This window comes from Pinus tabuliformis, chromosome 4_2, assembly GCF_031772625.1.
Source record: "Pinus tabuliformis cultivar Carrire ecotype Pingquan chromosome 4_2, CPIR1, whole genome shotgun sequence".
In the NCBI taxonomy this organism is placed as follows: domain Eukaryota; kingdom Viridiplantae; phylum Streptophyta; class Pinopsida; order Pinales; family Pinaceae; genus Pinus; species Pinus tabuliformis.
Window position 1 is genome coordinate 1,028,863,710 of NC_142304.1, and position 27,430 is coordinate 1,028,891,139.

The 27,430-nt window shown below is 40.3% G+C and overlaps 1 protein-coding gene across 2 annotated transcripts in view; it reads left to right on the forward strand.

The window, feature by feature from the left end:
* LOC149173132 (branched-chain-amino-acid aminotransferase-like protein 2) overlaps nucleotides 1-27,430 on the forward strand; it is a 381,995-nt gene that overhangs the window by 255,905 nt on the left and 98,660 nt on the right. The gene's annotated exons all lie outside the window — the stretch shown is intronic.

Consider the following 27,430-nt stretch of genomic DNA (forward strand, 5'->3'; position numbering starts at 1 on the left):
CCAACACTAAGCAAGAAATAAAAATACAACACATAGGACACAATTATTTTTGGACAAATAGTCCCCGGAAAAACCCAATGCGGGAAAACTAGTGCAGCAGCTCTAGGGGTTTTATTATTATGCAGTAGAAAAATCTGAATACATCACTAAATACCTCACAGGGTTATTCAGTTACAAAGAGATACTAGAAGAAGCTTTGTGAGTTACCTCACACAATCACTGAGATAAGTCTCGGCTGTTCCGATTGCTGGATGAGGTGCCCCTGGCAAGCACTGCGCTGCCTTTACGATGTCGGAGCGTCAACCCTTCCAGGGACTGCGTCACCTAGCTAGGAATTTGATCAGAAGCCTAGAGTGACTACTCTCAGCCTCCCGAACTCACACCCCGGCTTTTGGCTGCGAAAACTGACCCTCTGCTCTGATTTTCGACTTTCTCTCTGCCTTTGCGTCACTTCCGTGTGGCCCTTTTGGCCCTGTGTCAGCCTCTGCGTCAAGGCCTCTGGATCACTTACTGCCTCTCTGTGCTGATGTATATCCGGCTGAGAATCTCTCTCTCTGGAAGCTGCTATCCCTGCCCCTCAACTGCAAGATATTCCTTTAATCGATTTTCCTCTTGAGAACTTCTCACTTTAGAAAATCGATTTCTCTCTATCTCTCTGTGTTTTCAAATGACCCTCAGGCCCCTTCTTATATCTTCCTGTTGGACAACCAATGGCCTAGATTACATCTTAATCAAAGGCTCAGATCATTTTGACTTGATCCATGGATTTTTCTAGAAGTTTCACCCTTGATTAGATTAATACCCATTAATATTTTAATTTTCCTAAGTTTAGACTTAGGAACCCCATTAAAAATATTAATTATTTTAATAAAATCACTTCTGGGTGGAATTTCCCAAAACACTTTCTAGGTTCTTTGGAATACCTGTGCCCAAACCTCCCTACAAAATTTGAGGCTTAGAGCACATCCTATGCTACCCCAAATCAACACTCCCTCTTAGCGAGGAATGTGCTCTAGCAATACACTGCCTCTTTGCATACTGCTCTGAACACTGAAGCATCGTCTCTGCGCTGCTGATGCCTGGTATGCTTTCCATCAACTACTGCACTGCTGCTGCCACTATACTGCTACCTTTGACATTGCCACTGCCAATGCTACATCTGTACTGCAACTCTCTCAAATGCTGCATCTTCTATGTTGCTAGCACTGTAACTGCTAACACTGCATCCGTACTGTAACTCAGTTGCTAAGAGAAGCAACTGAAAGCACCCAAAACTAGACAAGTATCTAGTGGATACTCCTCGGTGCTGAAATCATGACTGCTGCTAGTCCCATTCTACCTCTAAAGCCATTGCGTTGCTGAATCTCTGCACTATGCCTCCTCGCAATGTTGCCCCTTTGCTCTGCGTTGTTCAGTATCTGGCTCAACTAGCCATTACATCTGTCAAATCAACACTCAATTGCAGCAACTGAAACTCCACCATCCCGCTACTCCTAATCATGGGTTCCTGTAGCAGGTGATGATCCAAGAGGTGGGATCCTCAAGGATCATGCCCATCTGCAGTCCTCCTGACTACAACTCTATATCAGCCCATCTCCCTCCTGGAGGTATCTCGACTGTCATGGCGAACTCCTCCTTGTCAATCTTCGCAGCTGCAACCTTGGGATCATGCTTCTCATGCTTGTCCTTTTTCTTCAAAGGACACTGAGATGCATATTGGCCCATCTCGCCACATCTGAAGCACTTTACCTTGGAGACATCCTTCTTTCGTCTCTGTTGCCCCTTATTGTCCTTGTGATGCAAGGGTTGCATTATCCTCTTCCTCCACTTTGGGGTTCGATCCACTGTTGCTACTGCTCCCGTCAAGTTTGACCTTGAGCAAGTCTCTCCTCAGTTCTTCTTGTTTCAGAGCTGCCTACATCTCGTCCTAGTTTGGCAATGTTGCCCTGCCCAGGATACTCTGGACAAAGATTTGTCAATCATCCGAGACGAAATTTAGAGCAAGTCTCACTAACTCCGAGTCTTGAGGTGTATGTCCTGTAACTGACAGCTCATCATGAGTCTCCAGTTTCATAAGGAACAAATCCACTCGCTCTCCCTTCTGTATTTGAGCAGATCTCAGCTTTTGCTCTAAGTACATCTTCCGCTGCTTGGAAGTTCCCTGATACAATGTGGCCAAGGCATCCCACATCTCCTTAGCGGTCCCTTTGCTAGCAACGTGGCACACTATGTGATACTTGACTCCATCCAGGACCATCCTTTTCACCTTAGCCATCTCATCTTTGTACTTTTTCAGCGGATCTGCATTCGTAGGTTCAGCCACCGCATTATCAACATACATCTTGAGGGCATGCTTATCTAGCAAGAAGGTCATCTTAGCCTTCTAGATGACATAGTTGGAAGCCCTGTCCAACCTGTCCTGACCCCTCAAGCCACTGGTTGCCATCTCCTCTGAAAACTGTTGAACTACTCCCTCTTTCTCCCTACTGCATAGCTCTTGGGCTGACTTATGCACTCCCTGATGGAGCTGGTAAGTTGTTGCTCCTTTGCTGCTCAGTAATTGAGAAATGTTGATTTCCTCGACAAGAAATCACTGAGGAAGTATTCCCTCACTATGCTCTGCTACTTCTTTCTTTTGACGTCTTTTTAGCTCGACAAGGTTGCCTACTGAAAAATCTGTGTCCACCAGCTGCTTCTCACGCTAAGACTCAGTGTTGCTCCCTCTGCTATGACAAAATTTGAACTGGAAGCTCTTTCTCTTCCTCAACTCACTCGGAGAGAGACTCCCTCGGATTTTCGACCCTCCGGCTGGAACTATGCAACCCTCTAGGGTTTCGACTTGCTGCCTCCAATAGCTTTTTGATTTCCCCTTCTGCTCAGCACTGGGGTTTCTGGTTCTGCTCTTCTTGTCTCCACTGCACTAGCTCTGATACCATGTGAAAATTCCTAAGCTGGAATCCCTATTGCAGCAAACTGATATTACTTCTCCTACTTGTTAATTCAAACAAGTTATTTACTGTTTTCTATGGTAAATATCGAAGAAAATACATCTGCAGCTTTCACGTAATTTACATATATGCGGAAACAAAATACTGAGCAAGAAAGAAAAATACAACACATAAGACACAATTAGTTTTGGACTAATAGTCCCCGGAAAAACCCAATGCAGGAAAACTCGTGCAACAACTTTGAGGGTTTTATTATTATGCAGTAGCAAAATCTGAATACATCATTGAATACCTCACAAGGTTATTTAGTTACAGAGAGAAATACTAGCAGAAGCTTTATGAGTTACCTCACACAATCACTAAGACAAGTCTTGACTGTTTCGGCAACTAGATGAGGTGCCCCTGGCAGGCACTGTGCTAGCTTTGTGCTGCCTCTATGCTGTCCTAGCATCAACCCTTCCAGGCACTGCGTCACCCAGTTGGGAATTCGATTAGAAGCCTACAGTCACTGCTCTCAGCCTCCCAGTCTCACACCCCGGCTTCCGGCTGCTGAAACTGATCCTCTGCTCTGATTTTTGACTCTCTCTCAGCCTTTGTGTCACTTCTGCGTGGACCTTCTGGCCCTACGTTAGCCTCTGCGTCAAGGCCTCTGGATCACTAACTGCCTCTCTCTATTGATGTATCTCTGGTTGAGAATCTCTCTCTTCGAAAGTTGATATCCCTGCCCTTGAACTGCAAGAGATTCCTTCAATCGATTTTCCTCCTGAGAACTTCTTACTTCAGAAAATTGATTTCTCTCTATCTCTCTGTGTGTTTTCCAAATGACCGTCAAGCCCCTTCTTATATCTTCTTGTTGGACAACCAACGGCCTATATTACATCTTAATCAAAGGCTTAGATCGTTTTGACTTGATCCATGGATTTTTCTAGAAGTTTCACCCCTGATTAGATTAATACCCATTAATATTTTAATTTTCCTAAGTTTAGACTTAGGAGCCCCATTAAAAATATTAATTATTTTAATAAAATGACTTCTTGGTGGAATTTCCTAAAATGCTTTCTGGGTTCTTTGGAATACTTGTGCCCAAACCTTCCTATAAAATTTGAGGCTTAAAGCACATTCAATGCTACCCCAAATCAATAGTCTGGGTGATACTATGAAAATTCCTACACTTTATGAACCCCTACTGCAGCAAATTTGAATCTACTTCACCTACTTGATTTTTAAATTACATTCATCAAGTTATTATTCTAAATATTGAAGCAAATTGCCTTTGTAGTCTACACTAATTAAATATTTGATCTCATGAAATAGAAAACAGAGCAAAGAACAAGATACATAGGACACACTTATTTTTGGACATAATAGTCCCCGCAAAAACCCAATGCATGAAAACTGGTGCAATGGTTCTGAGGGTTTATTATTATGTAGGGGAAGTATCTGAATACAAATCTAGGATGCTCATCTAGCAATCCTTTACAGAGAAAACACTGGTGGAAATTCTGAGTGAGTTTTACCTCACTTCACCCGACAAAATTCCAGCTGATGCGGCACAAGACTGGCTAACCTCGGCTATTTCTGCGCTGGCTCTGTGTCACCTTCTTTTCCCTCTGCGTGAGCTTTGTTGGTTGTTCCGACAGTTCCTGACAGTTCCGACAATTTTGGATTCTGCATGACAGGCAGCGTTTCTGCATCATTTCTCCCGGCTACTGCGTTGCCTCTCTGCAAGCTCTCTTCGCCTCTTTGTCAGTATTCTCTGGAAAGTCCTTCTTCCAGATTCTCTCTGCCCCTCAGTTGCAAGATTTCCCCAATCGATTTTTCTCCTGAGAACTTCTCACCTCAGAAAATCGATTTCCTCAATCTCTCTGTGTGTGTTTGCAAATGAACCCACGCCTCCATTTTATACTTTTCGTATTCAGTCTTCAACGATCGAGATTAAGTCTCTAATCAACGGCTAAGATTAAAACATAACTTATCCGCCTTCTAGATCATTCTCACCCATATTTTGATTAATACCCATTAATATTTTAATTTCCTTAAGTTTAGACTTAGGAACTCCATTAAAAATATTAATTATTTTAATAAAATACAATTCGGGTGTAATTTCACCAAACGGTTTTTGGGTTCTTTAGAACTCATGTGCCTTAGCCTCTCCACCAATTTTCAAGGCTAGAGCACTTCCGATGCTACTAAAAACTTACAAACAAAGAAAAATGAGGTATGTATGCTTGTATTCAATATGGTAAAGTTATGTCATGTGGTTGCAGGTAACATGGATCAATACTTTGTCTTAAGAGCATGATCAAAAGAAAGGATCTCCTCCTTAGAAAGGATGCAGGAAGGCATGGGTCACACTTTCACTAGATGAAATCAACATAATATGTCTTCATATGTAGTATGAAGTGGTTGGCAATAATGGGAGGAACTTTGATTGGAAGTTCCTGGGAATCAAATTTGTGAAGAAGGGAAGGAAGAAATCGTGGAATATGCAACCATGAAAAAGGCGATCAACATCTGAAACCAAGATTTATGACTAGGATATCTCCAAGAAAGATATGAAGACTCTGATGAAGTCTGAAAAAGAAGAGACCCTTGACAATACATATCTTTGGGAGATGTGTCGATATGTATGCAAGATGCTGATGCAAACTAGAAGATGTCATAATGAAAAACCATCACAAAGGTAATTTTGATTTAATGTTCATTTCTTTATTTTTGAACAAATATTTGGATGGGCTTATGTAGGGCTGCCGAGGGAAGATCTATGCATATCTTCCACCACTGATGCCCATGTAATAGGATGAAAGATCTTTAAGGAAACATGGCATGAAGGAAGGCTAGATATGGACTGATGGATCACTTTCCGATGATGACATGACTAACTCATGGATGAAAGTGGTGGATGGTCTGTGCCCTATGAAGAAGAGCTAAACATGAAGCCTCTTAGATAACGAAAATAAGTTCATGACATCGTGAGGAGGAGTTCTTTAAGTAGTTGGTTCTCCCATCATATCCACCTGAGAAGCCGTTGTAGGTCCCTAATTAAGAGGGAGCCTGGAAACAAGTTTCTTATTTGGAAGAAACTTGGAAGCAAATTTCCTAAGCCAAGAGGGAGCTTAGGTACATTCCTTCCTTTATTGGAATAGATATGTCCTCCCTAATTAAGAGGGAGAGGTAGACACATCATTCTTGTCTTCACTTGGGAAGATAGAATAGAGGATTGGGTAAACATTTGGCATCCGATACTCTCTGAGGATGAGTTAGGGCATCCAAGATAAGAGTAGTCGTAGAGGACCGATATTCTTTGAGGACTGGGAATCCAAGATAAGAATAGTCCTGGTGGAACATACCCTGAGAACTCCGGTGGGGTATGCTCCGAGAGAGACAATAATGAGGGTGTCTATACATCATTGGTCTTGCCAACATTGTGCTCAGATCTCGTGGAGAGATAGAGTTGTTAGTCAAGGCCTTCCTATGTGACAATGCTAGTTGATATGATGCTAAACATATGGGTTACCAATCTGGCTCTTCTTATCAGAAATTCTTCAGATTGAGTATGACCAAGTACCATTATGAATACCTCCCTAGTTAAGATGGAGTGTTGAAAAGTGTAACTAGGTTTGGTCTCCATAATGAAATGTGCAATTGTGATTTTATGTAATTGATGAAAAGAAGAATATAAAATTATTTTTGTAGTGCTTGATTCATGGGTTTCATGATCAAGGAATTTGATTTTAGTTAAGGTTCCCATTGGGAACCTTTAGGTTTTGTCATCTAGTCATAAAAGTCAAATTGAGTCAATGTCATGTATGAAGGACCCTTCTTGGGCATGTTACATTTTTTGTGTGTGTCATAAAATGTATAAGAAGGCCCTCTAAGACCAAGCAAAGACACATCCTTCAAGAAGAATAATAATACCTCTCCAAAGGACACGTCGGCCTGCCCTCAGTTCATGTTGGCTCATTATGGAAGCTCGAATGACTACAATAGGTAGCTCGACCTCATTTCAAAAGGCAAAATTTCAGTGAAGCAAGTCTGAATTCAAGAAGTGCGAAGGTCATCAAGAAGAAGCCCTATAACCAGTGAGGAGAAGGGAAGGAACAATGAGGTCTTTAGCTTTGTTTTGGGACTGTTTTTGGGTCAAATTACCTTCACACATGAGAGATTACAAGAAGAAGGCTGAAATATTACAATCATAGTGAGAGAGGATTTTGGGTGAAGAACAAGAAATATCTCAAGCTGAAGTGTCAAGAAGAAGTCTCCTTCTAGAGCGAGGAAGACAAAGGGTCAAAGTTGGTCAAACTCATGTGCTAGGGTTTTTGAATAGAGACAAGAAGTGCAATGCTGAACCAAGGGACCAAAATTCTGAAGGGTAGCCAAGAAGAAGGAAGAAGCAAGAGGGTTGACTATCATTGACTCAAGGAAGAAGGACGTCATGAAGGAAGCTTTGTGTCTTGGTCTTGGAGTGGCAAATAGGTCAAGGGTCTTGGTCTTGGTATTCGTCAATTGAAGTCTCTATAAGAAGAAGAATTTGTTTGGGTTTTCCTCTCAAGTGAGAGAGGTTTTGGCCCTGGATGATAGCTTATATTCCGTGTCTCTTGTCTCTTTATGATTTATGCATTGGTAGCTCTTTGATGAAGAATAACACTAATAACCTAAGTAAAAGAAGATCCTAATATAAGAAAGTAAAAAAGCATTCACAAGCAGTTATCTAACGAAGAGAAATCAACTAATCTCGATGCTCTAGATTTCTCAACAATAGCAAGGTGGTAGAACTCAAGAATTTTGATTTATCAATAATGTCACTATTGCCACAAAATCTAGCAGGCTGGGTGCAAAGCCTCATTGAGTGGGGCTAGACTTTATGGCAGCAAGAGAAAGGGTTGCCACTGTGACCTTAGCAATACTTTTCCTACTCTTTAGTGGTTTTAAACCACAAGGATGGCTTCTTCTGTAAATCACCTAGAAAGATACTTTAATGTAATGGCTCATGCCAATGAGTAAAAGATCTATTGTTGGATAGAGCACCAACAAGGCCTAAGATGGCTTAGGTATTCTATACTATTGTTCAAATACTTTATACTTAAACCAAGAAGTAGGCTGATATAAGTTAGGGCTTGTAATATATGCAATGATGAGGCTTTCAATGTCATATAGGAGTCCAAGAAAAGATATTAAAATGATACTCAACAAAGCACCAAGATGTTCCAATAGAGACTAGGTTTAGACTATGGGAAATAATTCTATGTTTGTTAGGTATGCATAAACAACAATAAAGAGAGTGACTTCAACCCTATTTGGGAGGTTTACACGATATCTATACTAGATTTTGCATTTAAATAATTTATCGATGCAATTCCTAAATTATGATCCATAGTCATGCACTAAAACTTCACTTTTATGAACAAATCTACCCTAGAAACCCTAGAGGTTGTCCTAGCTGTCTAGGAGAGAGAAAAGGAGATAAATTTTAATTGATCTTATGGATGATGAACACACTCAAGATCAATGTGTTGTCCTACTAGGGTTTAGTCTTTAGGGAAAAAATTCAAGGGGAGGAAATTGATGGAGTAAGGTGGCGCATCCACTTTTAAAACTCTATTTATTTCTCTTGTTAGGGGAGAAATTAAATATAGGGTCTACACATTAAGAGTTTCCCTATAAGCCTTAGAGAGAACAATTTTACATGCAATAATGAAGCAAAATTTCAGCAATAACTAAGCATTTAGTCATGGCATAATAGAAACCCTACTTTAGACATTCAACATGCAAAATATCAATGATAAGACAATAAAATTACAAAATTCTCCACAAAAACTACTTTTTTCAATCCCAGAACAGTGTTTGCATGCCAAAATCACATCCACAATAAAGTCGCACCAATAAAAATTACATCTTGCCCATAGTAGCGAAAAAAACTAGCTCACACTCTCTTAGAGAGGAAAATAATTCAATGTGTGATGATGAAAAAATGAAATGAAGGGAGTCTCTATTTATATGAGATCTATCTCACTCATTTTTACAATAATACAACTAAGAAGCCCCGTTGACAAGTTTAAGTGTTCCACAAGAAAGAGGTTACAAACCAACCTAATAAATCAAAAGCATAACAAAAATGACATAAATGTCCATACGTGTTGGAGAAAATCATCCCTAAACATGACATCATCTCCAAATGAGTTCTAAATGCCACAAAAGGTGTCATGTGGGCCAATGAGTACTATACTCCAAGATGTAGCACCTACGTCATGGGCATGCCTCCAAAGTGCCTTTATGCCAAGATGTCATATTGATGGTAGCCAATGTCACCTTCAAAATGGAAAGATGGGTGACATGGCACTCTCTCACTCAAGCATTGGGGCTCTAAAGTGATGTGCAAGCCCTCCCCTGTCATCACAAGGATGACCATCATCAACAGGGCTCTAGAACAAGTGATGCCCATCAAACAATGTCAAGGCCAACCTGGTGGAATCTAGGTCCATCGGGCACATCATCAATATCTCCAACACCAAACTACATGGGCTTAGTGTTTCAGCATTTGAGGGTACCTCGAAGTGTCAAGTACCATGTAGGGTCATCCAATAGCCCAATGCTCTACTCTAGATAGGTAATGCTAAATAAACAAGGTCTCTCTCTTTGCAATGGGTAAAACAACCTTTGCAATGTTTCTGAAAAAGTGGGGCAATCATCTCAAGACGCCTTGGTTGTTGTTATGAAAACCACCACCCGAGAAAACCCTCTCAAGATCAAGTGAAAATCAACAATCATTAGGTACAATAACCATAGATGCATCATATTGGACCACACCAAATGCCTAGAGCACACTAATACTCCACACAAACATCACCTTCAAATATCTAACTAGATTGAGTCTCGTAAACAAGTTACCACCTCATGTTAGGGATGGTTAGATGGGTAACCCTATTAGGTTTTTCCAGCCCCAAAGGAGAAGTGACAGGTCCCAAATTAGCCCATTAATCCATAGGTGTTTGAAATGGTGGCAACAGAGTGGGAATGACTTCAGGGCTGGGTGTCATAGCCAAGTGACCAACAAATGGTGGTCCAACATCCTGAGTGTATAGATGTAAGGAGGGAGCAGTTGTGGAGGCATGAGTTACCCCTTTCGTCAACATACTTTTCCACCTCTTTGGTGTGTCGTTTACTTCCTTATGATTTGCTTTGTTTTGGCTTCATAGCTTAGGAACCCAAGCTTAGCTTTTGAGATTTAGCATATAATACCCCTTAATTATGAGTCAATTTATCGCTCATCAATGTTGGGACATTACAAGAGTTCCTTTTATAGATGGAGCACCATGTGCTCGAGGAACTAGGAGATGGCTAATGAGGTGGTAGAGATCATGCTAGGCTTTTCCCCATGCACTAATTTTTTATTTTTGTAGCTATGGTTGGTCTTCATAGTTAATAATGTAGCCCTTCATATATATATATAATGATAAATTCAAGACATGTTTTTCATGTCATTTTCAAGAGAAAGATTTTGAATTTTTAAATCTGAATATTTTAGCATCAAGAAAGTCAAGTTGGCCCTCCACATGATCAAGTCAGCCCAACTTGTTGTGGCACGTGTTGAACCTATTTTGTTACAAGTCCAAGGAAGCAGTTGTGCAAATTTTTTCAAAGTTCAGAATCATCAGCCAACCAGTTCTTATGTCATTGTAAACCCAGTGTCTGCCAATTGTAATGTAAATGATGCTGGTACAACCGTTTAATTATGCAACAACCTAGGTAAGCCTCTGGTTTTGGCGACGAATTTCATCCTAGGAGGTTTTTCATCTCACCGCATTGTGTGTTTCTAAACACAATTAATTGGCACAATTTTCCCCTCCAGCTTAAACCCTAAAGCTAGCGTGGAATTCATTGATAAGGCCTTAGGTGAGTCCAAGTGCTTTTAGTCAAGTCTATCGTAAAAATGATTTGGGAATAATTTAAACTATTTGGCTAAATTATTTTATTACAGATCACTTGGTCTACTAGATCATATTGTTGATTAGTGGTTGTCATTGATGTCAACCTAAGCAGCACGAGGGGATACCCCGATCTTGCATGGGCATTTTGACTTGAAAATTTACTCTATTTTGAGTCAAGGATCTTCTAGATGGATTCTACTTGTTGAGATGTTTCTGTTGATATATGGCACGCCAAATAATTCTTCACGGTTTGAGAGATATTCGTGTTTGAAGTTAGTAACCCCAGTTAGTGAGCTAAAACCCTATGGGGTTGTGGCATGGCACTCATAATTGGTTGTGGTCATTGAATAGTCAATAATTAATAAAAAAATCTCCTAAAATCCCTCCAACATTCACTTGTTGAGGACTCTCTCAACTCAAGACATTCATATAAATATTGAACCTCATATCCTCCTGTAGTAGGGATTTTGTGGCTTCAAACAGGTCATCGTGGAATTTTCTGTATAACTTTTTTCTGTGAAGCTTCAGAAGCTGAAATTAAAACCCGTTTGAGCAGAAATCTTAATGAACTTCGTGACCAATTTTAGATCTTGGTTCGCTATATTTTTGGAAATATGATATGAGGAAGTTAGGGTTTTTGCAGGCTCCTGAATTCCATGTCAAATAAGTGATGTTGGGAAAATCGTCATAACTTTCTCTCTGAGCATTGGATTCAAATTTGTAACTAGTCACAGAAAGAGGGCGAACTTCAGTTTGTCGAGTAGCGTTTTCAAGGCCGAAGGTCACAACAGTGACACGTGGCACTTCGTACAAGTTTTCTCTATTGAACCAGTCTATAATCAGGTCATCGTGGGAGAATGGGCATAACTCTTTCTTGAAGAATCCAATCTTGATCAGATCTGTGGGGTTGGAAAGAGGACTCAGAGGGCTACCACGGGACGAAATTTCGGACTTTGGAGATATGAAATTACATAGATACAACAGATTCAATATCGAGCTCCCAGAAGGAAAGAAAAAGCATGCATTCAAGGATCACTGCAGTAAGGACCACACATCAACAGTCAAGGGTAAGTCTCCTACAACAAGGTATGTATGATTAGTGTTTACATTTGAAATATGAGTATCATCTCTGACATATGTTTTTTGCAGGACAACGTAAGTACATACAGGGTCTCTGTTATATCTCTATGTCTCTATATGTCACAGTTAGTTTTGATACCACATTTCGGATGTCCTATTCTTGATAATACACATTTGACGCTACATATTCTTGATGCTACACCAAGTCTGCTAAATCTATATGATGTTGTATGTTCACGTTACTTGTCTTGTCATAGTTGATAGAATGGTTTCTGTTGTTGTACTTAGAACTTGGTTCATCACAAGTTTAGGGTCTGTCATCAATTTTTATTGTATATATCCTTAGGTCAGTTTTGGATATAGTCTTGCATAGAGCCCAGGACTATATCAAGAGTGGGAGTCTTTGTTTACTGATGCAAGAAGTCAACAACAAAAGTGACAAGCACATCTTGCATAGAGTCCAGGCCTATATCGAGAGTGGGAGTCTTTGTCTACTGCTGCAGGAAGTCAACAACAAAAGTGACAAGCACACTTTAGGTACGCATTGTAATTTTAATTTGTATTTATTCATTATTATGCACTTAAATGTGTTTTGCAGGCAGAGGTAAGTTGACGGGTATTTTGTCTTGTTTTGGGATTGGATTCGCTGGGCAAATTTTGCATGCAGGTAGAAGAAGATTCAAGTACAACTTCAAGCAAGAATTCAAGAGTAGAAGTATCAAATCAAAGGAAGCATTGCAGCGGGACATCCTTTGAAGACATGACAACCATCCGTATATTGTGAAGAAGTGTCAAGGCCAAGAGTCATCATTGTAAAGTTGTAAAAGAGTCATTTATAAAAGTTTCATCATTGGAAGAGTCATTATTATAAAAGAGTCAATCTTCCTAGAGTCGAAAAGGCATTATTGGGAGGTATAGGAGTCTCTGTTGGGATGACGTCATGGTTGGGTTGCAGGTCAGAGTGTGATTTGGTGTTCGGTCAAAATCATTGTAAATCATATTGCATCGTGGATCGTTGTCCTTGGTACGGGAATCCATACTCTTGTCTCATTTTCAGTCATTATAGGGTGGCAGGGAGGTGCTAGGCAGGTGCATGAAGTCGCCTACAGGTTGGAGCCTGCGAACACTTCAGGGTGGTAGGTTGGTCTAGGATGTTGAAGCATCCATTTAGTTGACTACTGAAGAAACCAGGGCGTTGGGGCATCCTTCCAGTTGGAGCTGGAGAAGAATGCTTTTCTAGAATTCTAAGAAGTTGTTGTTTTCATTTCAGTTGGGGTTGAAGACTAAAGAATTTATTAGAAAAGCGTTTGGTGGTTTTTGACCCGGAGGAGGTTTTCCACCTAAAATTCTTGTGTCTACTGTGTTATTTTATTTACTGTTATTACTGCATAAACATTAATAATAATTGAAGATTAACTAATGCTCTGAAAAGATTTAAAAGTGCTAATTGCTAAGGAATACTGATTCACCCCCCCTCTTAGTATTTCTAGCACATATTGTGTGACAAAACTGGGTAATTATTTGAGGGTCTATAATGAATGGGTATTCCCCCTTTGAGGGTTGAATTTGTAATTATCTGATGTAAAAAAATATTTTAGTGCATGGTTCCTCGCAATTAGCACCATGGCTAAAATATTTGAGGGTGAAAAAATAATTAATACCCTCAAATATCAATTAATTAATTTTTCTGGCAAAAATAAAATAAAATTCTAAGTCAAAATATTAATTAATTTAGAGTCAAAAAATAAATTCTAGAGAAATTAATTTCTCTAGGTGGAAAATGACCAAAAAATTCGTGGTTCAAAAAGAAGCCAATTTTTAGAAGTCCCCTACCAAAGAAAAATGGATTTTTTAAGAAAAATTAAGCCCTTCGACTTTGGTCTTTAAGTCAAAGTCAAGTTTTTGAGGAAATTAATCCAAAATATTTATTTCTAGAATAATAAAAAATGGTTTTTAAGATAAATTCGAAAATTCCTCAAAAATAAATATTTTTTGTTGCAGAGATTAAAAGATTATCAAACATTTATTAACAATCGAGATTATTTTGATGGGGATAAAGCCAACTAGCCGTTATTTTTTACTTGGATGATTTATCCATAAATTAGAAGCCATTTTGCTTTTCAAGTCGTGATGAAAACTTTGACTTTGGTCTATGTAATTTTGTAATGTTGGCGTTGTTCCACTAATCTGCTAAGAACATTTGAAATATCATAATAAAAGACTTTGGGGTTCAATTCATGGTGTTCTTGTTTGTGGTATGTACTTTCCTGTATTGTGCTTAAAATTTTATAAGCTTGTTTATTCATTAGATGGTGATAAGAACATTCTATTGGTAGATTTTGGGCTTGTTGACCACTACGTGTCAACGACCCATAGCATGACACTCCCTTTTTTTTCGCAAAAGGGACAGTGCCTGATCGATGTGTTCGTGTCGTCCAACTATCATCATCAGCTTGATCATCATATTATAATGTAAACCTGTCTGCATGTGTATAATGTAAATAACCTCAGCAGATCCGTGTCGTGTATGTAATTACCTAGGTAAACCTACTTTTCTGGTGACGATCTACATTTCGGGAGATTTTTGTCTTACCGATCCATTCTCGGATGGTCGGCAAAGTTTTCCTTCAGCCTACCCTAAAGCCGGAATAGATTTTGTCACTGGGATCTTAGGGGAGTCCTAGTGTTCTAGATTGAGTCTATGTAAAAGTGATTTTGGAATAATTCTAACTATTTGGTTAGGTGATTTTATTACAAATTGCTTGATCTATTATATTATATTTGTGTCGTAGAATTGGGTAGTCTGTGAGGGTCTTTTGCAAATGGGTTTTCCCCCTTGAGATTTAAAAAATGTAAAAATCATGATGTAAATTGTTTTGAGGGTTAGAAAAATAATTATCCCCTCATAGGTTAATTAATTCAATTTTTTGACCAAAATTAATTAAAATCCTAAGCCAAAAATTTGATTAATTCTAGGTCCTAGGTAAATTTAAATTCTCCAAAAGCAAAATTCATTGGTCCTTAAAAAATTAAATTTTAAGAGGTCTAGGGACTAAGGTAAATTAATTATTTTGCTAAATTTTAAGCCTTTGGTCCCTGGGGTTAAGTCAAAGTCAAAATTTTGAAGAAATTAATTCAAAAATTTAATTTTTGAATTAATTAAAATGCATTTAATTGAAAAATTCGAATTTCCTCAATAATATAAAATTTCGATGGATGAGATTGAAAGAAATTTTAATCCTCATCGACGGTCAAGATTGCTTTGATGAGAATCATTCAAACTAGGCGTTAGAGGATTTATCTTCAAATAGGAGGTCATTTGTCAGTGAATTCATCTGATCTCTGGATCGTGTACTAAACGAAAAGCTCTCTTGTATTCTTTTTATGAGCAATAAAGAAATATTTTGGGGTTAAATTTCTGCTAGTGTTACTTTTTGTGGAAATATTACAAGATGTGTCATTTTCATGCATAGATTTCGTTTTTAACCATTGATGATAGCTTTCTGAAGAGCGATTTGAGTACAGGTATCTTGCTTAGTCGCTGGGGTTTGAATGATAATTTAAGTTTTGAATATAATAGCAAGTTTGAATGATATTTATCTGAATTTTATTATCGTTTTCTTGCTCTATGTTGATGGTTGAATTGAGTTTTGCAGGAAAGTCTTGATTTTTAGATCATCGGGCGTTCAAAGAAGTTTTCGGTTGAACCGGCCAACTTTCGATCCGTGTTTTCTGAAGAGCCCATCTTGATTTGATTCTGAACTTATCATAAGATATTTTTTATGGGTGATGCATGAAGGGTTTTGAGCTCAGTACCTCCTTTAAAATTCAAAAAAATTAATCTTGTTAGTGTTAAGTCGATAGATCTGACTGTTGAGAGCCTCAGATTATCAGAGAGCGGAGTTGGACTCACACTCCCTAGATCTAATAGATCTACCATTCATGTATATAGATCTGTGATTATTTTCAATTTTCTGACTTGGATTTTCTGGGTTTTAGTTTTTTTTGGGTCATTGTATATATTGTTTGGGTGTTTCTTGTTGTCCTACAACTGCAGATTTGAAGCAAAAAACTATGCAGAGTCCATATCTAGGCCCTGGAGGTTAAGATTTGGATCTCTGAGGTTCATTAAAATCGTTTTCCAGGGATATTATTCGGACGTTTTGCAGTCCATGGTTTAAATTTATTTATTTTCAGATCTGGAAATTTCGTGAGGGTTTCATTAACAAATCTGAAGCAATTAATTAAAGTTTTTGGAAAATTTTTAAAGGGTTTCTGGGTCATCTGTTTGGTGCCTGGGTTTTCAGTTTCTCTGCTGCCTGAGGTCGATTTTTCTAGCAGAAAATCTTGAGGTTGTTCATGTTGTCTATATTTTGGGGTCTTCTGGAAATTTCAGATATCTCAAACCCTCCTCTCTACTGCTTGATTTTGCATCCCTCTACCCGCATTTTCGACTTACATTCGCCGCTAGAACATCGCTCCATCTCATCACTCGATACTTCTCCATACGTTGCTCTGCCTTTAGCTCTTCATCTGACCACCCATACACTGCCTGCAAGAGACTGCCTTTCCCTTTGTTGCTCCATTTCTCCTCATTCTGCTTTGCATCCATCTTTCTCACACTGCTGCCGCCCCTTCCTTCGCCTCCGTCAAGCCCTTCAACATTCACAACAAACAGCTCTGCACACCCTCATTTCTGCAGCTCCCAAACGCTACGTGCTCCTTCATTTGCCATTCCTCTTTGCTTTCCCGCAGCCATCATTCATCCTCATCCCTACGCAACTGCTCTTCAATCCGCTGCCATTGCATTTGTCCCTGTTGTCTGTCCCTCAACCTGCGAAAAACCTCATCCATCGAGCTCCCCAGAACCCTCTTTCCCCTGCTCCCTCAAACCCTCAGTGGCTCCTCATCGCTGCATCTCCTCCTTCCGCTGTCAAGTACCCTCAGACCTGCAAACACACAACAACAAAACGATCGACTTTCATTTCACTTTTTTTTATTTATGCATGTATGTGGGTTAGGGTTAGGTTGGGGTTTAGATATATTTTGATTTTCTTTTGTTATATTTTTATTCTCGCTTGTATAATTTAGTTTCGTCAGTTCATTCGATTTTTTATTTCTATAAATGCGATTAAGGTTAGGGTTTGTTTTTTTAATTTCATTTGCATTTTAATCAAGGCTTAGGGTTAACGTAGTTTTGAATTTTGGATTTGATTTTTATTTTTAATTTGATTTTTTGACCTTTTTCAATTTTGTTTTTTGATTTTTTTTAAAAAATCATAAAAATCTAAAAAACTTTTAAAATTTAGAACTTAAAAAAATTCTAAAAACATTAAATTCTAAAAATCTTAAAAAACATTAAAACATTAAAAAATTCTAAACTTTTTAAAACTTTGAGATTAAGGAGTTAAAATAAATTAAAGGGGTTTGCGCATTCACATTAGAAATTTTATTGTGGCCTATGGCCCATTAAAAATTTCGACTTTTTAACCCGTTGATTTGTTTTGCTTCTTTAATTATTTCCTAAGGAATAATTAAGATTTAAATTTGAAGTTCCTTAGTGTTATTAAATGCATATTTTTCTATGGTCAAGGTGCAATAAATGTTTTAAATTATATTGGCTATCAGAAGTAGTTAATTGTTCTATATCTGAATTCCATTAATTGAAAATCATTTTAAATCTGGAATCTCTTACATATTAAAGTTTTGGGCATTTACATTGATTATTCATGATTGTCATTATTTGTCACATATTGGAAAATTGTTCTGTATAACTTGTTTTACTTAATCTACGATTAATTGAACATAAAGGCACTGGTTTATAATTATCTCTAGTTGGTGGTCGTGTCCTGGTTACATTAGCGCTTAATCTATTCATCTGCGTTAATCAGGGTTCATTCATCAAGTTTTCCATCATTAAAATCTCCTAGAGCTTGTGTTCCACAGACTTTCTCATCCATTTACCTTAGGGACTAGCCCCCTTGACTTGCCTAGGAGAGATTCTAAACAAAGTGAGTAAGGATCAAGAGTGACAACCCTTACTCTGAGCATTGTCATGGTGCCTAGACACTTTGTGTGACAACAGGGTCTATCTTTGGTGATCTTATTCGTCATATGTCTAACAAGTTTTCTTGAAGAAATATATAGTGTTTGCAAGTTCCCTAGCCCTTGGGCTCCAAGTTCACAGACTTTGGAGAAGAGCCAACCTTGTTTGGGCTCCAAGAATTTTGTTTGATTTTCTTACTTCGCTAAGGCTATTGGAAACACCATAACTTTCGAAACACATTTGATCTATTGTTGTTTCTCATCATTTAAAATTTTTTTTTCTCAAAAATGTTATCCTGCACAAGCATTATATATTTGTATATAACTTGTAAATTATTTTTTGTACAATAATTCTTGTAAATAAATTTTTTCTAACACTTGTTCTCAAATTTTTGTACATATTGGGGTTTTGGGTATTTTATTTTCATTTGTGCATGTGAGATCCAAGTCATTCAAGAAGATCTGTTGGGGTTTTGAGCTAGATCTAGGCTTTTGAGGGTAAGATCTAGTCTCTAAGAACTTTTGCAGGGCCAACATCAAGAAATTTTGCAGTGATTGGACAAGTTCAAAGATTTGAAGCAAATCAATAATATTGGAAGGGGTTTGAATTTTTTTAAGGCCTTTAGGCCCAACGTCCACCCTCTAGCCTAATTGTTGCCCTTGTTTTCCCTTCCTTGGCTGGTTGTAGGCCTAAAAAGGCCTCTAAGGCCTTGCCGTGAGCCTTTTGTCCTTTGTCGTGGGTATTTTCAGGCCTCTTAGGCCTGGTTGTAGGCCGTAAGGCCTTTTTCCTTAGCCATATCCCCCTCTTCTCCTCCATAGCACCCTTATTTCTCCTTGTTGCGGCCTTGTTGTGGCCTCCTTCCCTCCTCGACCCCAATATTTATCCTCCTTATCCCTCCACTTAGCCTCCCTCTCCCTCGAAAACCTTCCTCCCTCCTAACTGCAGTGCCTTTAGGGCTTGCGGCAGGCCTTTAAGGCCTTAGGGATTACTCCAGCCCCCCGACCCTTCCTTTGGTGAAGCGGCATCCTCTCCAAGGCTTTTTGTGAGCCTCCATTGGCCTCTTGGCCCTAACCACAGGCCTGTAAGGCCTTGGCAGCCCTAACGTAGACCTATTTGGCCTTGTGTCCCCTCTTTCCTAGTCCTAACCTTGCCTCATTTGCTCTCTCTTTGTCTCTGTGGGTGATTATTCAATTTCTGAGCTAATCTATTGATGTTTACAGTGATTTTCAAGTAAATTCTTGAGCTAACATTGGTGGATGTAGGTAGCCTAACCATTGGGAGAAGTTGGGCAAGTTTCTTCAAGGCATCAAGGCCTAAGGGTTTGATTTCTAAACCCTATTCTTCTCACTATTTTCTACAGCAAGTTAATCATCTCATAACAGTGGCATTTGACTCATTTAATTGACAAAAAATTAACTCACACATTGTCTAATGCATTGATAAATCAATTGGATAAGTTGGACATTCATAATTTGGCTTATTTCATGAAAAATAGGTGATTGTCATAAGTTTATTGAAGTCTGATCTATAACAGTGGCATTTGCATCATAAAAGGGCCTAACTCATTCAAAATCTTGTGTTTGGCAAAGTGGTTTGGCACTTGGGTTTCCATCACTTGCATTTTGCATACATATGCATCTCACATTTTGCATCTAAAGTGCTCTAAAGTAATCTAATTCACTGCTGTCATAAAGCTCACTTATTGCTCATTTGGATAACATTGGAACTCAAGTAACATAAGGCTTCTATTGATCATGCTCTAATAGTTCCTTATGGGAAAAGATTTATTTCATTGTTTAAAGTGCTATTATTGTCTAGCATTGGTAATATTGGATAAGAATACTAATGTTCTCTTGTGAGTTTTTCATGATCTCCATAGTCATAAGTTTGCATTAATAAGCTCACTCTCTAAAGCACTTTAATCTCAAGTGGCATCGTGTTGAATGGTTTAAGTAATTTGGGCATCTTGTGTTACATCACTTGTCTTTTGGGAGATCTAATTGTTTCTATCACATTGTTCCACTTGTAAAGAATATCATTAAACGTCTTTTGAGCAACTTATGATCTATAAATGTCAAAGAGCCTTGAGTAATTGTGAATCTAATTGAATCTCTTGAATAATTGGCATTATCTTATTGACATAACTTGGAAGGCTTTTAATTGTCTAAAAGAGCATTGATAATCTTGTTGTATCTTTGGGTAATTATCATTGAAGAATCATTGGTTAATTAAGTGCTCTAATTATCATCAAATTTGTGGTTCATGTTTAAAGTGGATATCTATTGTGAGTAGTAATCATTGTGAGGAGCATCTACCTTGTTGGGCAAATTTTATCTTGGTTATCTCTCGTATCTTTTCAGCACTTGTTAAGTTGGCACTTTATCTTGTGTATAAGATTGTCTCTTAATTCGTTGTTAAGTACTCTTGTCCTAAGGCTAAGTCATTAAACAATCTTAACTCAAGAAGCACTCAACATATCTTGCATCTCATCCTAGAGTTAGTCTTGCATTAACAATTTACCTCCAAGCATAAGCTTGGTTGATAAAGAGATAGGAACACCCTTCCATCTTTGCTTGAGAAGTCTAGGCTCTCTAGTATTTAAAACGGTGACCTTGTAGTGGTCAAAGCCATAGTCTCTGCAGCGCCAGAGGCACCGAGTATGTTAGATTTCAAGGAGAGGGATCATTAACCAAGCCATTGCTTGCTTCACCTTGACTTCTCTCTCCCACTTACTCTAAGGACTAGGCTTCATATAGATAAAGATCAAGTGATATACTTAGCTAGGCATTCAATTAAAATAAACCAAGATCTTGCATTTCACCTAAGTCATAGGAATTGCATTTCATCTAGGATAGTCAAACATTTATTAAGCAGTGGTTGTTCATTTGGTCATTTGGTCTTTAATTGATCTAAACCAAGAAGTTGACTCCATAAGGCACTAGTCTCACTTCTAAATATAATCCAATCTTTGAATCTTGCTAAAATCAACCAAGTGGCTAGGCCATTCAATCATGTCTCCCAGACTTGTTGGTTGCTAACTTGTCTTTCATCTTCACATTCCATAGGGACTACCCCCCATAGCTTGTTGTTGGGAGACAACTAGAATGGAGAGGTTGGGGATTAGAGTAACAACCCCCAACCTAAGTCGTTGTCGCTTCGTGCCTGTACACTTTGAGCGACAATAACACCAATTCAACCTCCCAAGAAGTCTATATATATGTCATTCGAACTCCTACTCTTAACACCATTCGATGACACAAGATGTAACATCTTTTGATCCAAGTGGAAGAGAAAAAGGACAAGGATGAAACCAAATCCAACATCTTTTCCCTTTAGTTTGACGTCACATGTGTCTTTCTCCCTCTATTGACTTCGCATGTGTGGACGAGTTTTTGGGCATATTTGGAAGCAAGTCCAAGTTTTTCTGAGTATAGGGGGAGGCCAAAATTTAGCCTTAGTAGAGCAAACTAGGTCGAGTCTTTTGCGAAACATTTTGACTTGATAAGAAGACAATTTGACCAATTTTGAATAGGGTTCTCTTGTTGGTCTTGTTACCCACCACCTGTGGGTAGTATCCATAGGAGAAATTTTTTTCCTAGGTGGTCCTCAGCCGGCAGCTAACAACCCCTTGCAACCCCCAGATAGTTCGATGTGCCACTATCTCCGCCATTCGAACCATCAATTTTCTCCCTCGCCCATCGGTTATAATCATATGTTTGAAGGTGGGTCTTCTAACCCTAAAGGTATGGCTTTTTCATTTTGTAGTTGAGTACTTTTGTTTACTTATCATGGACACTTTTGGGCATGAATTAGTGGGGGGATTCGGTGGAAAGAGTGGGTTTGGTTTGTACTCTTGTCTTCTTTGTCCAATTCGATGGTTAACCTTGTATCCTAGTTTCATGGGATCTCCTTTCTTGGCTACTAGCTTTAGAGGTGGCACTACATGGGAAACCTCGATTTTGGTTGCATAGTCCTGCTCCCTGACACCATATGTTGATTTGGGGTAGCATCGGATATGCTCTAGCCTTGAAAATTGGCGGAGAGGCTAAGTACATGAGATATCCAAGACCCAGAAATGGTTTGGGCAAAATCTAACCAGTTTGGGAGATATTAAAATAATCAATATTTTTAATGGAGTCCCTAAGTCTAAATTTAGGAAAAATAAGATATTAACGTGAATTAATATAAAACTGAGTCAGGATGGTCTAAATGTCATGGATCAAGACAAATCTAATCTTAGCCGTTGATTAGGGACTTAATAATCGGCCGTTGAATTGTCAACGAAAAAAGTATAAGAGGAGGCTTGAGGGTCACTTGGAGAACACACTGAGTTGATCAAGATTTCGATTTTCTGGGGCAAGGCTTGTTGAGGAAATCGAAGGAGTGATCAGAGTTGCAGCTGAGGGGCAGTGAATGTAGTAGCAAAGAGGCAGAGATAGTATCGGGAGCATCAACAAAGAAGTCGGGAGAGGGTTGACGTAGAGCCAACTAGAGGCCATGCAGAAGCAGCCAGAGGCCATGCAAAGGCAGCGAGGAGCTGCGCAGACCTTGAGGAGGGCCAACGTGGGAGACGCAGAGGCTCCAGAGGTTGACACAAAGGCCAGAGAGGTTGATGCTAGGCAGATGTTGGGCCAGAGAGGCTAACGCAAAGCCTAAAGGTTGACGCTGGGAGATTTCGTAGGGCAGATTGGGGTTGATATTTGTCTCTGACTAAGAGGTACTACTGCCGAGGGCGTTCTTTGTTGGGTGAGCCATTTCTGGCACCCAGATTGTATTCTGAAACTGCTTAATAATAAAACCCTCAGATAGCTCCACCGGTTTTCCTGCATTGGGTTTTTCCGGGGACATTAGTAAAAAAATAACGGTGTCACTTGTGTGCTTGTTTTTCCTTCAGTTGATGATATGTATGTGTTGAGATTGTAGTTGTATTTATTTTCAGTATTTACATGGTAAATAACTTTTTAATTAACAGAACAAGTAGGAAGAAATAAATCAGAAAGTACAGGAAGGATTTCTAACAGTTAGACTTAGAAATTCCAACATGGTATCAGAGGGTGGTTGCAGATCACAGGATAATTAAGGGCATCAGCCGAGCAAAGCAAGCAGCAGCAAAAACAACTATCCCGAGTGACAGACGTTGTTCCTAGCAGAAAACAGCAAGGAAGGGGTGACACAGTGCTTGCATCATCAGTTTGAGCTAGGAGGAGGATCAACGCAGAGGCAGAGAAGAGCAGGCCGACCTATGCATTGCCCGATCATCTTTCTCATTCAAGAAGGATTGATGCCCGTGGCCAGGAGGTGTGGATTTTGCTGGTGCCGGGAATGCGTGGAGCCTAGAGGCTCTAACCTTCAGTTTGCTAGGGCATAGGAGGCTGTGGGTAAATTGTGGAGTGAAGCTGGTGGGGTATTGTGGTCAGAATAGTACCTAACAGGGAAAGACCAAGGAGGAGGGAGTTGTTGTCGAGGATTTCTAGCCAAGAAATCCGGATCAGTGGTGCAGCTACACTAACAATCAAAGTGGAGGCATCTCGACATTGGCAGAGGGGTTTCCAGGAGGGAAATCGAGGCTCAGAGGGAGTCACACCGAGAACTTCCAGGAGGGAAGTAGAGAGACTCAGAAGAGTCGAAAGAGGAGCAGCAAAATGGTAGTGAATGGGGTAAGAGATCAGGACAGACTGGATGGAGCCTCAAACTTCGTAGTCTGGAAGGCCAATATCTTGTTCGTTCTAGACAAGAATTGTCTCAAGCACTTTGCCTTGAACACGATAGTGATCCCAGTTGACCTGGTTGAGAACGAAAAGTACGAGGAGGCTATGGCGAGGGGGGCCAAGAGCATCATCCTTGACGGGGTCAAGGACCATGTAGTACCACATATTGCCGAAAAGAGCACGACAAATGCGATGTGGGAGGCCCTGACGAAATTGTATCAGCATACTTCCGTGCAGAGGAAGATGCTACTAGAAAATCAGCGGCGGTCATACCAGATGCAGAAGGGAGAACAGATAGACACCTTACTCAGTCGATTGAAGGAGATTCGAGATCAGCTGACTTCCATAGGAGCCACGTCGGATGAGGAGACGTTGGTGAGGACCGCATTGAACGCAATCTCAGAGGATTGGGAGGTATTTGTCCAAAGCATACTAGGCAGGTCGACCCTTCCAGATTGGGAGGAATTATGGGCGGCTCTTCGTCAAGAAGAGATCAGAAGGCTAACCAAGGCGGGAAGCAACGACAAGGGGGTCAGAATCAAGAAGGAGGAAGAGGAGGATGTTGCCCTAGCATCTGAGGGAAAGTAGGAGAAACAGAAGAAGAAGGACCTCTCCAAGGTCAAATGCTTCCACTGTGGGGAACTGGGTCACTATGCGAGCCAGTGTCCGAGGAAGAAGAGCAAGGGAGAGGCTTCTGAGACCAAGGCTGTGCCAGCAAGGGTAGAGAAAGAAGTGGAGACAGATGATGACTGTGCCATGAGTGCTCATGTGCCACTTGAGAGGAAGTGGGGAGACATTGAGCTGTAGTCAGACAGACTACAGGCGATGAGGGGCAGGATCCTCGAGGTACCCAACCTCTTGGATTATACCTTGCTACGAGAGCCCCAAAGAGGAGTAGCAGGATTGGCAGATGTCGGTAGAGACGGATGCGGAGTGACAGAGGGAGCTACAGTGTAGGAGTCCCAGGACAGTGTGAGGCAGCAGTGCGAGATGCACAGAGTTGTTGCAGCAGCACAGAGGTCAGAGAGGGAGCACTTGTCAGTGACAGAGGAAGCTTCAACATCGGGAGTGTTTCTAGCCTGACGGAGATGTCAAAGTTGGAAGATTAGTTACTTCTCTGTAACTGAGTTGCAGTACAACAGTTATCAGTGGCAGTGCTATGGGCAGCATGATGCAACATGATGAGAGGGGATGTAGTGCAGAGGTAGTAGTGGCAGTGGCAGGGCCATGAGCAGCAGCACCGATGCAGAGGGATTTGCTGTACGGATGCAGCAGTGGCAGTGGCAGGGCCATGGGAAGCAATACATGATGCAGTAGTGCAGAGGATGTTGGGCAGCAGTCCTAGCATCAGCACATGGACCAATGCCGGATGATCAGGGTGATATTGAATGAGGAGTATTACTAGAGCAGAGTCCTCACTAAGAGGGAGTGTTGATTTGGAGTAGCATCAGATGTGCTCTAGCCTTGAAAATTGGTGGAGAGGCTAAAGCACATGAGATCTCCAAGACCCAGAAATGGTTTGGGCAAAATCTAACCAGTTTGGGAGATATTAAATTAATAAATATTTTTAATGGAGTCCCTAAGTCTAAACTTAGGGAAAATAAAATATTAACGTGAATTAATATAAAACTGAGTTAGAATGGTCCAAAAATCATGGATCAAGACATATCTAATCTTAGCAATTGATTAGGGACTTAATCTCAGCCATTGAATTGTCAACGAGAAAAGTATAAGAGGAGGCTTGAGGGTCACTTGGAGAACACACCGAGTTGATCAAGAATTCGATTTTCTGGGGCAGGGCTTGCTGAGGAAATCGAAGGAGTGATCAGAGTTGCAGCTGAGAGGCAGTGAATGCAGTAGCAGAGAGGTGGAGATAGTACTGGGAGCATCAGCACACAAGTCGGGAGAGGGTTAACACAGAGCCAGCTAGAGGCCACGCAAAAGCAGCCAGAGGCCACGCAGAGGCAGCGAGGAGCTGCGCAGAGCCTGAGGAGGGCCAGTGTGGGAGACGCAAAGGCTCCAGAGGTTGACGCAGAGCCCAGAGAGGCTGACGCTGGGTAGACGTTGGGCCAGAGAGGCTAACTCAAACCCTAGAGGTTGACGTTGGGAGATTTCGTGGGGCAGATTGGGCTGATATCTGTCTCCAACTGAGAAGTACTATTACCGAGGGAATTCTCTGTTGGGTGAGCCATTTCTGGCACCTAGATTGTATTTTAAAACTGCTTAATAATAAAACCCTCAGATAGCTGTACCGGTTTTCCCGCATTGGGTTTTTCCGGGGACATTAGTCCAAAAATAATGGTGTCACTTGTGTGCTTGTTTTTCCTTCAGTTGATGATCTGTATGTGTTGAGACTGTACTTGTATTTATTTTCAGTATTTACATGGTAAATAACTTGTTAATTAACATAACAAGTAGGAAGAAATAAATCAGAAAGTACAGGAAGGATTTCTAACAGTTAGACTTAGAAATTCCAACAACATATACATTACTCCTCTCCGCGCGTTATATCCCCATTCACTATATTTCCCATCCAGGTCCACATTTGTCTCTTGGGTCCACAAGGAGTTAGCTTCCCGCTCCCCTTGCCCACACTTTGGGTCGGGCCTGGAATGATGCTTCGGAGTTTGATGCTGCTAAAAGGAAAATAAAAAGTATAATTTGGCCATTCTCAATAGGAAATGCACCATAAAATGCAAAAGATGGTTGGGACATACAAATTTAGCACGTGGGAAAAAGCCAAACATGGGCTCTACCCCTATCATTATAGCCACACCGTGGTTCCTAGGGCCCCTCATATTGGCCCCTTATATCATTAAGGAACCCATGAATGTCCCAACCCCTGGTGGGTGATGAATTGCCCTACCCAAAGGGGTTATCCATTGCTATATAGTACACATCATGCTCTCATCCCTTGGAGGCCCGAGCACTTACAAAAGAAAAATCAATAAAAGGAAAAAGACATATGAAGAAGGGTGGAAAAACAAAGGTTGGGTTAACTCAAGTACCACGATACATTCACACACCCAAGTGTGGGCTTCCCTTATTATAGCTACCCTTGTACTGTGGCATGTGGCTTGGAGCCTTCCCCTGATGCCCCACTCCATTCCATCATTATATCACGTGCCACCTACCATTTGATGGATGTACCATGGACATGTCACTCACTTAGAGGCTGAAACCACCAAATAGGATCCTTGGTCAACCTTCCTTTTGAACTTGGAGACATTTGTACATTTTGAAGCCCATTATGGAAGGGCATGCCACTATGAAGTGTCCACTTGGTTCTATGATTTGTAAGCTCATTTACTCAATTGCATTAATGTGTAGTTGTACTAGAAGGTGAGGGGACACATTGGATCTTATACAAGATTGCAAGTGGGTCTTCACCTTGGGTTTGTTCTACTTCTCCCTATACATGTTCCAAGCCCTCCAGAGGTTCATATTGGCATTTGTACGGTGAGTGTTGAGAGCCATGGGCCTCCATAATAGTAGAGAGCAGATTTCCACTTCATGGGATCCTTCAGTTCCACTCATTGCTTCCTTGTATTCCACCTATTCGATGATGATGATGCACCTGGACTACCTTGCCCAACCGGCTACACTCTTGCACCACACACTTGGCAGCTAATCCAAGGTCTATATGAGTATGTGTCTCACCATGCGAGACAATGGGAGGGCTTGCATCATTCCTCCAGCCCTTACAGATGGGATACAAGC